The sequence below is a fragment of the Nothobranchius furzeri genome, chromosome 11, assembly GCF_043380555.1.
Source record: "Nothobranchius furzeri strain GRZ-AD chromosome 11, NfurGRZ-RIMD1, whole genome shotgun sequence".
Taxonomy (NCBI): Eukaryota; Metazoa; Chordata; class Actinopteri; order Cyprinodontiformes; family Nothobranchiidae; genus Nothobranchius; species Nothobranchius furzeri.
Genome location: NC_091751.1, coordinates 9,367,059 through 9,380,456, shown reverse-complemented (window position 1 = coordinate 9,380,456; position 13,398 = coordinate 9,367,059). Strand labels below are relative to the sequence as shown.

At 53.9% G+C, this 13,398-nt stretch overlaps 1 protein-coding gene across 1 annotated transcript in view; it reads left to right on the top strand.

Annotated features, from left to right (window-relative positions):
* LOC139073232 (uncharacterized) overlaps positions 1-13,398 on the top strand; it is an 831,732-nt gene that overhangs the window by 320,869 nt on the left and 497,465 nt on the right. The window lies entirely within an intron of this gene.

Sequence of the window (13,398 nt, the reverse complement as noted above, 5' to 3'; positions counted from 1 at the left end):
GGCCCCGAGGAGAGTCTTGCCACATGTCAACACTCGGTCTGACAGAGGGCATCGAGGAGAGAGGCCCAAGCAATACGCGCCCCGAGGAGCGTCTTGCCACATGTCACCACTGAGTCTGACTGAGCGCCTCCAGGAGAGAGACCCAACCAAGACGCGCCCTGAGGAGCGTCTTGCCACATGCCAACACTGGGTCTGACAGAGGGCCTCCAGGAGAGAGGCCCAAGCAAGACACACCCCGAGGAGTGTCTTGCCACATGTCACCACTGGGTCTGACTGAGCGCCTCCAGGAGAGAGGCCCAAGCAAGACGCGCCCCGAGGAGCGTCTTGTCACATGTCAACACTGGGTCTTTCTGAGTGCCTCCAGGAGAGAAGCCCAAGCAAGACGCGCCCCGAGGAGCGTCTTTCCACATGTCAGCACTCAGTCTGACTGAGCGCCTCCAGGAGAGAGGCCCAAGCAAGATGCGCCCCGAGGAGCGTCTTGCCACGTGTCACCACTGGGTCTGACTGAGCGCCTCCAGGAGAGAGGCCGAAGCAAGAAGCGCCCCGAGGAGCATCTTGCCACGTGTCACCACTGGGTCTGATGGAGCGCCTCCAGGAGAGAGGCCGCAGCAAGACGCGCCCCGAGGAGCGTCAGGCCACATGTCAATACTCAGTCTGACTGAGCGCCTCCAGGAGAGAGGCCCAAGCAAGACGCGCCCCGAGGAGCGTCTTGTCACGTGTCAACACTGGGTCTGATTGAGGGCCTTCTGGAGAGAGGCCCAAGCAGGACTCGCCCCGAGGAGCGTCTTGCCACATGTCAACAATGGGTCTTACTGAGGGCCTCCAGGAGAGAAGCCCAAGCAAGACGCGCCCCGAGGAGCTTCTTGCCACAGTACTCAGCACTCAGTCTGACTGAGCGCCTCCAGGAGAGAGGCCCAAGCAAGACGCGCCCCAAGGAGCGTCTTGCCACGTGTCAACACTGGGTCTGATTGAGGGCCTTCTGGAGAGAGGCCCAAGCAAGATGCGCAACGAGGAGCGTCTTGCCACATGTCAACAATGGTTCATACAGAGGGCCTCCAGGAGAGAAGCCCAAGCAAGACGCGCCCCGAGGAGCTTCTTGCCACATGTCAGCACTCGGTCTGACTGAGTGCCTCCAGGAGAGAGGCCAAAGCAAGACGCCCCCCGAGGAGCGTCTTGACACATGTCAACACTGGGTCTGACAGAGGGCCTCCATGAGAGAGGCCCAAGCAAGACGCGCCCCGAGGAGTGTCTTGCCAAATGTCAACACTGGGTCTGACTGAGCGCCTCAGGGAGAGAGGTCCAAGCAAGATGCGCCCCGAGGAGCGTCTTGCCACATGTCACTACTCGGTCTGACTGAGCGCCTCAGGGAGAGAGGTCCAAGCAAGACGCGCCCCGAGGAGCGTCTTGCCACATGTCAACACTGGGTCTGACTGAGTGCCTCCATTAGAGAAGCCCCAGCAAGACGCGCCCCGAGGAGCGTCTTGACACATGTCAACACTGGGTCTGACTGAGGGCCTCCATGAGAGAAGCCCAATCAAGACGGGCCCCGAGGAGAGTCTTGCCACATGTCAACACTCGGTCTGACAGAGGGCATCGAGGAGAGAGATCCAAGCAATACGCGCCCCGAGGAGCGTCTTGCCACATGTCACCACTGGGTCTGACTGAGCGCCTCCAGGAGAGAGACCCAACAAAGACGCGCCCTGAGGAGCGTCTTGCCACATGCCAACACTCGGTCTGACAGAGGGCCTCCAGGAGAGAGGCCCAAGCAAGACGCGCCCCGAGGAGTGTCTTGCCACATGTCACCACTGGGTCTGACTGAGCGCCTCCAGGAGAGAGGCCCAAGCAAGACGCGCCCCGAGGAGCGTCTTGTCACATGTCAACACTGGGTCTTTCTGAGTGCCTCCAGGAGAGAAGCCCAAGCAAGACGCGCCCCGAGGAGCGTCTTTCCACATGTCAGCACTCGGTCTGACTGAGCGCCTCCAGGAGAGAGGCCCAAGCAAGACGCGCCCAAAGGAGCGTCTTGCAACATGTCAACAATGGGTCTGACTGAGGGCCTCCAGGAGAGAAGCCCAAGCAACACGCGGCCCGAGGAGCGTCTTGCCACATGTCGGCACTCGGTCTGACTGAGCGCCTCCAGGAGAGAGGCCAAAGCAAGACGCGCCCCGAGGAGCGTCTTGCCACATGTCAACAATGGGTATGACTGAGGGCCTCCCGAAGAGAAGCCAAAGCAAGACGCGCCCCGAGGAGCGTCTTGACACATGTCAACACTGGGTCTGACAGAGGGCCTCCAGGAGAGAGGCCCAAGCAAGACGCGCCCCGAGGAGCGTCAGGCCACATGTCAACAATGGGTTTTACTGAGGGCCTCCATGAGAGAGGCCCAAGCAAGACGCGCCCCGAGGAGTGTCTTGCCACATGTCAACACTGGGTCTGACTGAGCGCCTCCAGGAGAGAGGCCCAAGCAAGACGCGCCCCGAGGAGATTCTTGCCACGTGTCAACACTGGGTCTGACTGAGCGCCTCCAGGAGAGAGGCCCAAGCAAGATGCGCCCCGAGGAGCGTCTTGCCACGTGTCACCACTGGGTCTGACTGAGCGCCTCCAGGAGAGAGGCCCAAGCAAGACGTGCCCCGAGGAGCGTCTTGCCACATGTCAACAATGGGTCTGACTGAGGGCCTCCAGGAGAGAAGCCCAAGCAAGACGCGCCCCGAGGAGCGTCTTGCCACATGTCAACACTGGGTCTGACTGAGCGCCTCCAGGAGAGAGGCCCAAGCGAGACGCGCCCCGAGGAGCGTCTTGCCACATGTCAACACTGGGTCTGATTGAGGGCCTTCTGGAGAGAGGCCCAAGCAAGACGCGCCCCGAGGAGCGTCTTGCCACATATCAACAATGGGTCTTACTGAGGGCCTCCAGGAGAGAGGCCCAAGCAAGATGCGCCCGGAGGAGCGTCTTGCCACATGTCAACACTGGGTCTGACAGAGGGTCTCCAGGAGAGAGGCCCAAGCAAGACGCGCCCCGAGGAGCGTCTTGCCACATGTACCCTCTGGTTCTGACTGAGCGCCTCCAGGAGAGAGGCCCAAGCAAGACGCGCCCCGAGGAGCGTCTTGCCACATGTCAACAATGGGTCTGACTGAGGGCCTCCAGGAACGAAGCCCAAGCAACACGCGGCCCGAGGAGCGTCTTGCCACATGTCAGCACTCGGTCTGACTGAGCGCCTCCAGGAGAGAGGCCCAAGCAAGACGCGCCCCGAGGAGCGTCTTGCCACATGTCAACAATGGGTCTGACTGAGGGCCTCCAGGAGAGAAGCCCAAGCAAGACCCGCCCCGTGGAGCGTCTTGACACATGTCAACACTGGGTCTGACAGAGGGCCTCCAGGAGAGAGGCCCAAGCAAGACGCGCCCCGAGGAGTGTCTTGCCACATGTCACCACTGGTTCTGACTGAGCGCCTCCAGGAGAGAGGCCCAAGCAAGACGCGCCCCGAGGAGCATCAGGCCACATGTCACTACTCAGTCTGACTGAGCGCCTCCAGGAGAGAGGCCCAAGCAAGACGCGCCCCGAGGAGCGTCTTGCCACGTGTCAACACTGGGTCTGATTGAGGGCCTTCTGGAGAGAGGCCCAAGCAAGACGCGCCACGAGGAGCGTCTTGCCACATGTCAACAATGGGTCTTACTGAGGGCCTCCAGGAGAGAAGCCCAAGCAAGACGCGCCCCGAGGAGCTTCTTGCCACATGTCAGCACTCGGTCTCACTGAGCGCCTCCACGAGAGAGGCCAAAGCAAGACGCGCCCCGAGGAGCGTCTTGACACATGTCAACACTGGGTCTGACAGAGGGCCTCCATGAGAGAGGCCCAAGTAAGACGCGCCCCGAGGAGTGTCTTGCCACATGTCAACACTGGGTCTGACTGAGCGCCTCCAGGAGAGAGGCCCAAGCAAGACACGCCCCGACGAGCGTCTTGCCACGTGTCAACACTGGGTCTGACTGAGCGCCTCCAGGAGAGAGGCCCAAGCAAGATGCGCCCCGAGGAGCTTCTTGCCACGTGTCACCACTGGGTCTGACTGAGCGCCTCCAGGAGAGAGGCCCAAGCAAGACGCGCCCCGAGGAGCGTCTTGCCACGTGTCACCACTGGGTCTGATTGAGCGCCTCCAGGAGAGAGGCCCCAGCAAGACCGGTCAGGCCTGCAGTGTACACATCAGAGACATGATGTTCTTTCACAGAACTGAGGTTGTTCATTACTAAATGACTTTTACAGGAATATTGTTATTATACTATTCAACAGGTTGATCATAATAATGTGTATTAAACCCACAACCTAGCACTGAGGACAGAGGGACTTTATTTAAATTAGTACTTAATGGAAACGATACATAATGATACATAAGAGACATGTCATACATTCAGCCTAGGAATAGTAGCATTGTGCACTATTAAAAATATACACATCAATTGCTCGAATCCCATCGTTGCAAAGTAAAACTCTAATAAAACTCTAGTCTGACATCAACAGAGAAGACTTAGTGTATGTACTACAAATACAGCATTAGGATTTCGAGTGGACCGTGCACCTTGTGAACCATCAGAGGCTTATGACGCAACATATCTTCCAGTTGCTATTAGACAAGTTATAATTCTCGACCATTTTTCTGAACTGGTTTCTTGGGTCCGTGAGTAAATGCCAAATGAGATGATAGTCCTTAAGTAAGATCCTGGCGATCCCACGTCACGCTCTTGCCCATCAGCCGGTGAACGCTGAGACGGAACTCGATGAGAGCGATGTATTTTTTAAGTGCTCCGAATGTACTTCTAACAAGCGTGCGATTCACTTCGTGAGTAAACCGCAGCTGCAGCTGATTCAAACAGTCAAGCCAACTTTCTACATCACAATATGCGTTTTGTAGTTAGTCGAGTTACCTTTTGTGTGGCGCATGCACGGGTTGTTAGCGTCCAGCTCCCAGCTTAGAGAGTCCTGTATTGACACAGACGTCAATACATCTCGATGTCATGCAACACACAAAGTCTGTCGCATACAGGTGGGTTAACACATGTACGATACCTTTTGTGTGGCGCATGCACGGGTCGTTAGCGTCCAGCTCCCGGCTTATAGAGAGTCCTGTATTGACACAGACGTCAATACATCCCGATGTCATGCAACACACAAAGTCTGTCGCATACAGGTGGGTTAACACACATGTACGATGTGTGCGATGGCACGCCCGTTTACAATGGGACACGACGATGATCATTGTTAACCAAATTCTTGTTTCCCACGACAGGTGGTAGCGTTGTCTCCTGCACCTGGTCTTCGTGCACAGAGGGTGTTGTAATGTGCTCGTCATAGTCGCGATCGTTGTCACTCGAATCCGTTGTTCTCACGACAGGTGGTAGCGTTGTCTACTGCATGTTGTCTTCGCGTGCGGCAAGCGTTGTGCTGTGCTCGTTATAATGGTTGTCTTCGTACAAAGGGGGTGTTGAATACTCCTTCGCGAGTAGTCTAGGAGGTGGTGTGATGGGACGTATCTCAGAGGCGTTATGTGAGCGTACCACCATGGCCTGAGCAACTGCGACTACTGAGAGTACACCCAGTACAGACAGCGAGATTTTTTTTTCTTGGATGTTGTACGTGTGGCTACAGCCGCTTTAATGGCAGTGAGAGCAAGTGGGCAAATGTATTTATAGGTCACTAGCAGAAACTAAGGCACGTGGTCAGAGTGTAATCGTAACCACCGTAGCTCTTGTCATAATTTAATATACATAGAAATCAGAAACGGGCATGTCAGGATAGACATCGCGAGTGATAATGCGGCCAGTATCTGTGTGCGCTTGAGAGCACCTTGTTGTTCTACTGTGGTGCCCACGCCGCCGGGTCTGTAAATGTCATCGACCTTCTTTATATACGCATACGCTAAAGACCGTATATTCTCTATGGATTTGAACACGTCCTTTGTTTCGCGTAATGCTTGAGCTGTCTCGAGCGTGATGTTGTGAGTGTACGCCAGTGTTTCACGTGCACCGAGGTCCGAAAGGGCGTGCGCTACAACTATTAACCTTGGTTTGGGAGTGTGGCGAAACGCTCGCTCTGCTGTAATGGGCGGATGCAATCTTATCACCTGGTACGTTTCGTTAGTCGGGTCGTAACACACCGGTCCGTGACACGGACCGTCACATTGTATGGGGCACAGTAAGGACAACACGCCGCCGACCGTGACTTCGCACTCGACCACGGTGGTGTTATCGATTTGCAAAGGATCACATACGCCATTTGCAAAGGATCACATACGCCTCTCCAGTCGCAATGAGGCACATTGTAGTCGACGCGACCGTCGGTCACCATAGCTTTCGTCAACCAACACACTCGATTGCCCTTCGAAACATTGGCGATCAATGTGAGCGTAGAGGTCGCCGTCGCTTTACTGTACGCCAGGATATCCGTGTGTGAGTGCACGCTCGACGTCGATTGACAACCGGTCATGTCAGACCTGATCAGACCTTCCGAACACATGACCATTAGTTGTGCGGCCGAGAGTATCGCGATCATACCGTTGAGATGTGTAGAAAGCGCGTACACGCCAGCCTTCCACGTTTCCAAAGTTTCCAGCAGTCTAGAGGGAATTGTCTTAGCGCGCACGGCTGTGCTGAATTTGCGTTGGGTAGACACAACGGCTTCGACCTCGCTTAGGATCTGTGGGCTCATGTACTCGTGGTAGGCCAAGACGTGTATAGTCGAGCGCGGTGACGCCCCGAACACTTGACCCGGTTTTGTTGTGGCGATATGCGTGTCCAGTAACGCGGCAAAGTCCGCGTGTCTAGCGTGTATTGATTTTACAGCTCGCTCATACCTCAACAGTACGGTCCGTAGAAGTTCGTTCACTTGTTTCCATGTGCTCGTGGAACACAGGACATCGCAACCTCTGTGATACTCAAGTAAAGCGTCACACACCAGCTGCTTGCACGTTGGAAATACAATCGGTAGTAACTTCTTACTCCACTCTATGTTGAACTCGTATAGTATGTATATGGGCGGTTGCGGCGGTTTGCGCATTTTCTATCTACCCTCCGCTAATATGACTCTGTGGTCTGTCTCCTGAGATGGTGCGGTTGGAACTTGCGAGAGTGCACTATCGACGGTCGGCGTTTCCATTTCGTCAACTGTGCCATTTTCAGCCGCTGGCAAACGGCCGTCGACGGTCGATGCGAGACACCAACATAACGTTAGACCGCGACCCTCATGCCAGTTTTCTGTAGTACTGGTTGTAGTTTCTGGTGCACACTCGAAACGCCATTACGATCACAATTACGTTGATTAATAAATCCAGTGTTGTAGCGACTGCAGCCAGCGCCGTCGCGCAACTCGTGTCGGTGTTATCTCTCGATACTTTCATCCGTATCCGAGCGTATGCAGAATCTACGGATCTGGTGAAGTTGCTTGTCACTAGCTTGCGCACGTTTGTGTCATGGTGGGCTGAAGTCTCTTAACCCACATGAGAGAATCACACACGGATAAGGTGAGTGATGATATAAAAGTCTTTATTATTAAGAAAAACAAAGAAACCAAAGAATAATAAATAAGGGAGCAGATCCACAAGGACAGGGAAACTGGACGAATCCGACTATAAGAAAAACACAATGGTGTGAGTGGCAGAAACCGAGAACCAGGAAAGTATAAGATAAGAGGAACGGTCTTACTGAGTTGAGCAGGGTACGAGCTGGAGGGAGAGGCAAGTCAGGCTGATGCAGGGGTGGAGGTTGTCGCAGGAGAACGATTAGATCCAGAAAGGCAGGTGAGCGGTGGAGAGCGGAGGCCAGGGAATCGAACAGCGTCGAGATAAAAAAACACACCTCAGGCAGGCGGAGAGTATCCAGGACTGGGGGCAGACAAAAACGCAGATCAGGTTGAACAGACAAACTAGTTTTCAGGTCTCTCTGATTCAGGACAGGATTTACCCAACAATTGAGTATCAGCCAGCGTTGAGGTGTGGGAGCGCTGTTCCTTAAATCCTCTGGCCAAGCTGGAGTTAATTGGCTTCAGCTGCAGCTCCCCAACACACTCACCTGCAAACAATGAATGACAACACACAGCAGAAGACAGCAGAACCATGACAATACCCCCCCCCCCCCCCCCTCAAGGGACGCCACCCGGCGGCCCAGCCGAGGAGGAGAAGGAGGAGGAGGAGGAGGAGGACTCAAAATCCCTGATGAGCGAGACGTCATCAATCCAGGAGGAGGGAATCCACTGACGATTCTCCGGACCGTACCCCTCCCAATCCACCAGGAATTGGCGACCACGACCCCGGGGACGAACACCCAGGATGCGCCGCACCCGGTAGCCGAGACCGCCGTCAGCAAGCCGGACAGGAGGAGGAGGCTCAGTAGGAGGGCACAGAGGGCTGGACACGAAGGGCTTGACCAATGAGACGTGGAACACCGGATGGACCCTCATGGAGGAAGGCAGGGACAGACGCACAGAAACTGGGCTGAGGACCTCAGCTATGGCGTAGGGGCCGATGAACCGGGGGTAGAATTTCTTATTAGCATCCTTCAGTTTGATGTCCCGGGTGGACAACCAGACCCGCTGGCCAGGAGCGTATGCAGGGGCTGGACGGCGGCGCCGGTCAGCCAGCCGGCGGTTGCGGTCGGCGGACCGTTGGAGTGCGGCCTTGGTCTGGGTCCAGGTGCGTCTAGCGCGGCGGATGAACTGGAGAGCTGAGGTCGGAGGATCGGAGTCGGAGGGAAACAGAGGTGGCTGATAACCCAGAGAGATCTTGAATGGGGATTGGCCTGTGGTGGAGGAAATGTGTGAGTTGTGAGCGTACTCTATCCACGCAATCTGGTCACTCCATCCAGATGGATCTTTAGAGCAGACACATCTCAGAATGGCCTCCAGCTCCTGGTTCATCCGCTCGCACTGGCCATTGGTTTGGGGATGGAAGCCAGAGCTCAGAGCGGTTCGAGCACCCAGATGGTTGGCAAATTCCTTCCACACTCGTGACACAAATTGAGGGCCTCGGTCTGAGAGGATCTCTGAGGGGATTCCATGTAGGCGGAAAACCTGAGTGACGAGGAGAATGGCCGTCTCTGCAGAGGTTGGGAGATGTTTAAGGGGAACTAGATGACAGGACTTGGAGAAGCGATCGACAATGGTTAGTATGGTGTCAAAACCTTTGGAGACCGGTAAACTAGAGACAAAATCCAATGCGATGTGGGACCAGGGGCGTGAAGGAATAGACAGGGGACACAGGAGACCTTGAGGTGGCTGGTTGCTGGACTTATTTCGGGCACAAACCTGACATGCGCTTATGTATTCCTTGGTGTCCCTGTAGAGCGTGGGCCACCAGAACGTCCGACGGATGAGGGCCAGCGTTCTACCTACGCCGGGATGGATGGAGAACCTGGAGGTGTGAGCCCACTTGATTACGGCACTGCGAACAGAGGAGGGGACATAGGTTCTGTTAGGGGGCCCCGTACCTGGGTCGGGATCCGTCTGCTGAGCCTCCAAGACCTTGGTGGAAATATCCCAGGTGATAGATCCGAGGACACAGGAAGGAGGAAGGATAGTGGTGGGTTCGACCTCCTTGTCCGGGGCGTAAAGGCGGGATAGGGCGTCAGGTTTGGTGTTCTAAGTTCCGGGTCTGTAAGAGATGAGGTAGTTAAATCGGGAGAAGAATAAAGACCAGCGGGACTGGCGGGGATTAAGCCTCTTGGCCTCCCTCAGATACGTTAGGTTCTTATGGTCCGTCAAGATCTGGATGTGATGTTCCGCCCCCTCAAGCCAGTGACGCCACTCCTCCAGTGCCAGTTTTATGGCCAACAGTTCCCGGTCTCCAACGTCGTAATTCTGTTCGGCTGGGGACAGACGACGAGAGAAAAAGGCACACGGGTGCAGGGTAATATCAACTGAGGAGACCTGGGATAATACAGCACCAGCACCGGTGTCAGACGCATCCACCTCCAGGGTGAATTGCCGGAGCGGATCTGGTCGGGTGAGGATGGGTGCCTGAGTGAAACGGTTCTTTAAGGTGATAAATGCTTCTTCTGCCTCAGGGGTCCAGGAAAAAGGTTTGTTAACAGAAGTTAGTTGAGTGAGAGGGGTGGCTATGGAACTGTAGTCTTTAATGAACCTACGATAGAAATTAGCAAACCCCAAGAATCGTTGCAGCTGTCTTCTGATCGTTGGTGAGGGCCACTCCTCCACAGCTCTGATCTTGTCTGGATCTGCCTTCAGCCTTCCGCTCTCTAGAACAAAACCGAGGAACTTGACAGATGAGGAGTGGAATTCACATTTTTCTGCCTTAAAGAACAGACGGTTCTCTAGGAGACGTTGGAGAACTGCACGGACATGTAGACGGTGTTCGGATGGTGATCTGGAGAAAATGAGGATGTCGTCGAGATAAACTGTGACAAATTTGTTGATGAAATCATTGAGGACAGAGTTGATTAGAGACTGAAAGACCGCGGGTGCATTTGTAAGACCAAAAGGCATGACAAGATATTCAAAATGTCCGAGAGGGGTCTTAAAGGCTGTCTTCCATTCATCTCCCTCTCTGATGCGGACCAAATGATATGCATTACGGAGGTCGAGTTTGGTAAATATGGAAGCGTCGTTGACTGGGTCGAATGTAGATGAGAGCAAGGGAAGAGGGTATTTGTTCTTGACAGTTATCTGGTTTAGTTCCCGGTAGTCGATGCAAGGACGTAGAGAGCCGTCTTTTTTAGACACGAAAAAGAAACCAGCTCCCAGTGGAGAATTGGAGGGTCTTATTATGCCTGCTGCAAGAGATTCAGAGATGTACTGTTTCATGGATTCGTGTTCAGGTCTAGAAAGTTTATACAACCTGCTGGTGGGTAATCTTGCGTTTGGGAGGAGATCTATGCACATGTCGAAAGGTCTGTGGGGTGGTAGCGTAGAGGCATTATCCTTGCTGAAGACCTGCTGGAGGTCATGGCATTCAGTGGGAACTCTCGACAAGTCGAGAGGCTCTGGGATCTTGGCCTTGGGGTTGAGTATAGGAATCGATGCGGATGATAAACAGTTAGACAAACAAAAACAGCTCCAGTTACTGATGCTCCCTGTTCTCCAGTCGATCTGCGGGTTGTGCTTTTTTAGCCATTCGTGTCCCAAAACAACAGGTGATTGTGGGGAAGGAAAAACAAAAAAGGAGAGTACCTCATGGTGATTTCCGGATACCCTTAGGTTAACGGGAACCGTCTGGTGGGTTATGGTGGTCAGAGAACAGCCGTCCAGGGAGGACGCACGAAGGGGTGTGGTGAGACGTACCGTGGGGATCTCCAGCTGTTGAACCACAGCCAGATCCAGAATATTGCGCTCGCAACCGGAGTCCACCAGGGCGTCTGCAGAAAAGGTTTGATTATTAAATGAGACCAAACAGTTCACGGAACACAGGGATCTTGGATTTGTGGTGCCACCCACCAGTAACCCTGGACCTACTGGTGGGTGCGATCTTTTGGCCAGACAGGGCAGTGTGAAATCATGTGACCCGCTTGACCACAGTAGAGACAAAGGCCAGCCGTCCTCCGCCTCAGTTTCTCCTCAGGAGTAAGTTGAGCCCTTCCCAGCTGCATAGGTTCAGGTTGCGACACTAGCGCTACCGGGGTGCGGGAGGACATTTCAGGGGCGGAGAGGGAAGGTAGATGCCGTGAAACCCTACGTCTGTCCTTGAGACGTCTCTCAATGCGTGAGGCCAAGGAGATGAGACTTTCCAGGTTCTCAGAATCTGGACAGAAGGCTAACTGATCCTGAAGATCATCAGATAGGGACTGAGAAAAAGCAGCTCGGAGTGACGCGTCATCTAGTGTAGATATGGAAGCTAAGGTCCTAAATTCTATGGCGAAATCTAATACTGTTAATCTCCCCTGGCGTAGACTCCAGATTTTTCTTGCTATTTCCGCAGGGTTGTCGGGTGTATCAAATATCTGAGAAAATTCTGACAGAAATTCATGGAGAGGACCGAGTAGAAAACCAGGCTGGCGACTTCTAGCCTCAGCCCACAATAACGCTTTCCCACGTAACAATCCCACAATAAACGAAATCTTTATAGGATCGCTGGAAAACGTGTCAGGAGATCGTTTAAACACCAAATCACATAGCAAAAGGAAACTACGACATCTGCCAGGCTCACCTGAGAAGGTGTCTGGTGTGGGCGAATCGGCAACCCGGAAATGACCTGGTGCCGGCGGAACCGGAAGAGGCGGCGCAGGTGGAGGGGAGGAAATGGATGAGGCTGCTGCGCCGAGTTGAGCCCGCAGCTGCCGGTTTTCGGTGTCGAGGTGAATTAACCGTTGATTAGTGAGATTCAACTGTTCGATCACAGACTGTATGGACTTTTCATGTTGGGTTAACGTGGATACTAACGTCGGAAGAAGTGATTCACTCATGGGATCGGGAGTTCTTTGGCTGGCTGATTCTGTCATGGTGGGCTGAAGTCTCTTAACCCACATGAGAGAATCACACACGGATAAGGTGAGTGATGATATAAAAGTCTTTATTATTAAGAAAAACAAAGAAACCAAAGAATAATAAATAAGGGCGCAGATCCACAAGGACAGGGAAACGGGACGAATCCGACTATAAGAAAAACACAATGGTGTGAGTGGCAGAAACCGAGAACCAGGAAAGTATAAGATAAGAGGAACGGTCTTACTGAGTTGAGCAGGGTACGAGCTGGAGGGAGAGGCAAGTCAGGCTGATGCAGGGGTGGAGGTTGTCGCAGGAGAACGATTAGATCCAGAAAGGCAGGTGAGCGGTGGAGAGCGGAGGCCAGGGAATCGAACAGTGTCGAGATAAAAACACACACCTCAGGCAGGCGGAGAGTATCCAGGACTGGGGGCAGACAAAGACGCAGATCAGGTTGAACAGACAAACTAGTTTTCAGGTCTCTCTGATTCAGGACAGGATTTACCCAACAATTGAGTATCAGCCAGCGTTGAGGTGTGGGAGCGCTGTTCCTTAAATCCTCTGGCCAAGCTGGAGTTAATTGGCTTCAGCTGCAGCTCCCCAACACACTCACCTGCAAACAATGAATGACAACACACAGCAGAAGACAGCAGAACCATGACAGTTTGATATGGCACTTTGCGCGAGACTCACACAAACTGCAGTGGCGACCGTCGCGTCAGTGCAAAGTTTTTCCGATATATCGCTCGCAACATCGTTTGTCATTTGCTGTACACTGCGCACACTGGCCGCGAGGTCGCGGAGAAGGTCTTCGTTACGAGCTACTCTGGAAGCGCCGTGGTTGATGAGGATGATCATCTTTAGCAATAGTTCATCTCGAAGCGCAACGATGGTGAGGGCGACGGGTTGGCCGGTTCCGCCTTCAGGCCACTCGGTTGCCGCTAGATTGCCCAATGCCACACACGCAGACAAACCCTGTACACACTCAATGACCCATGT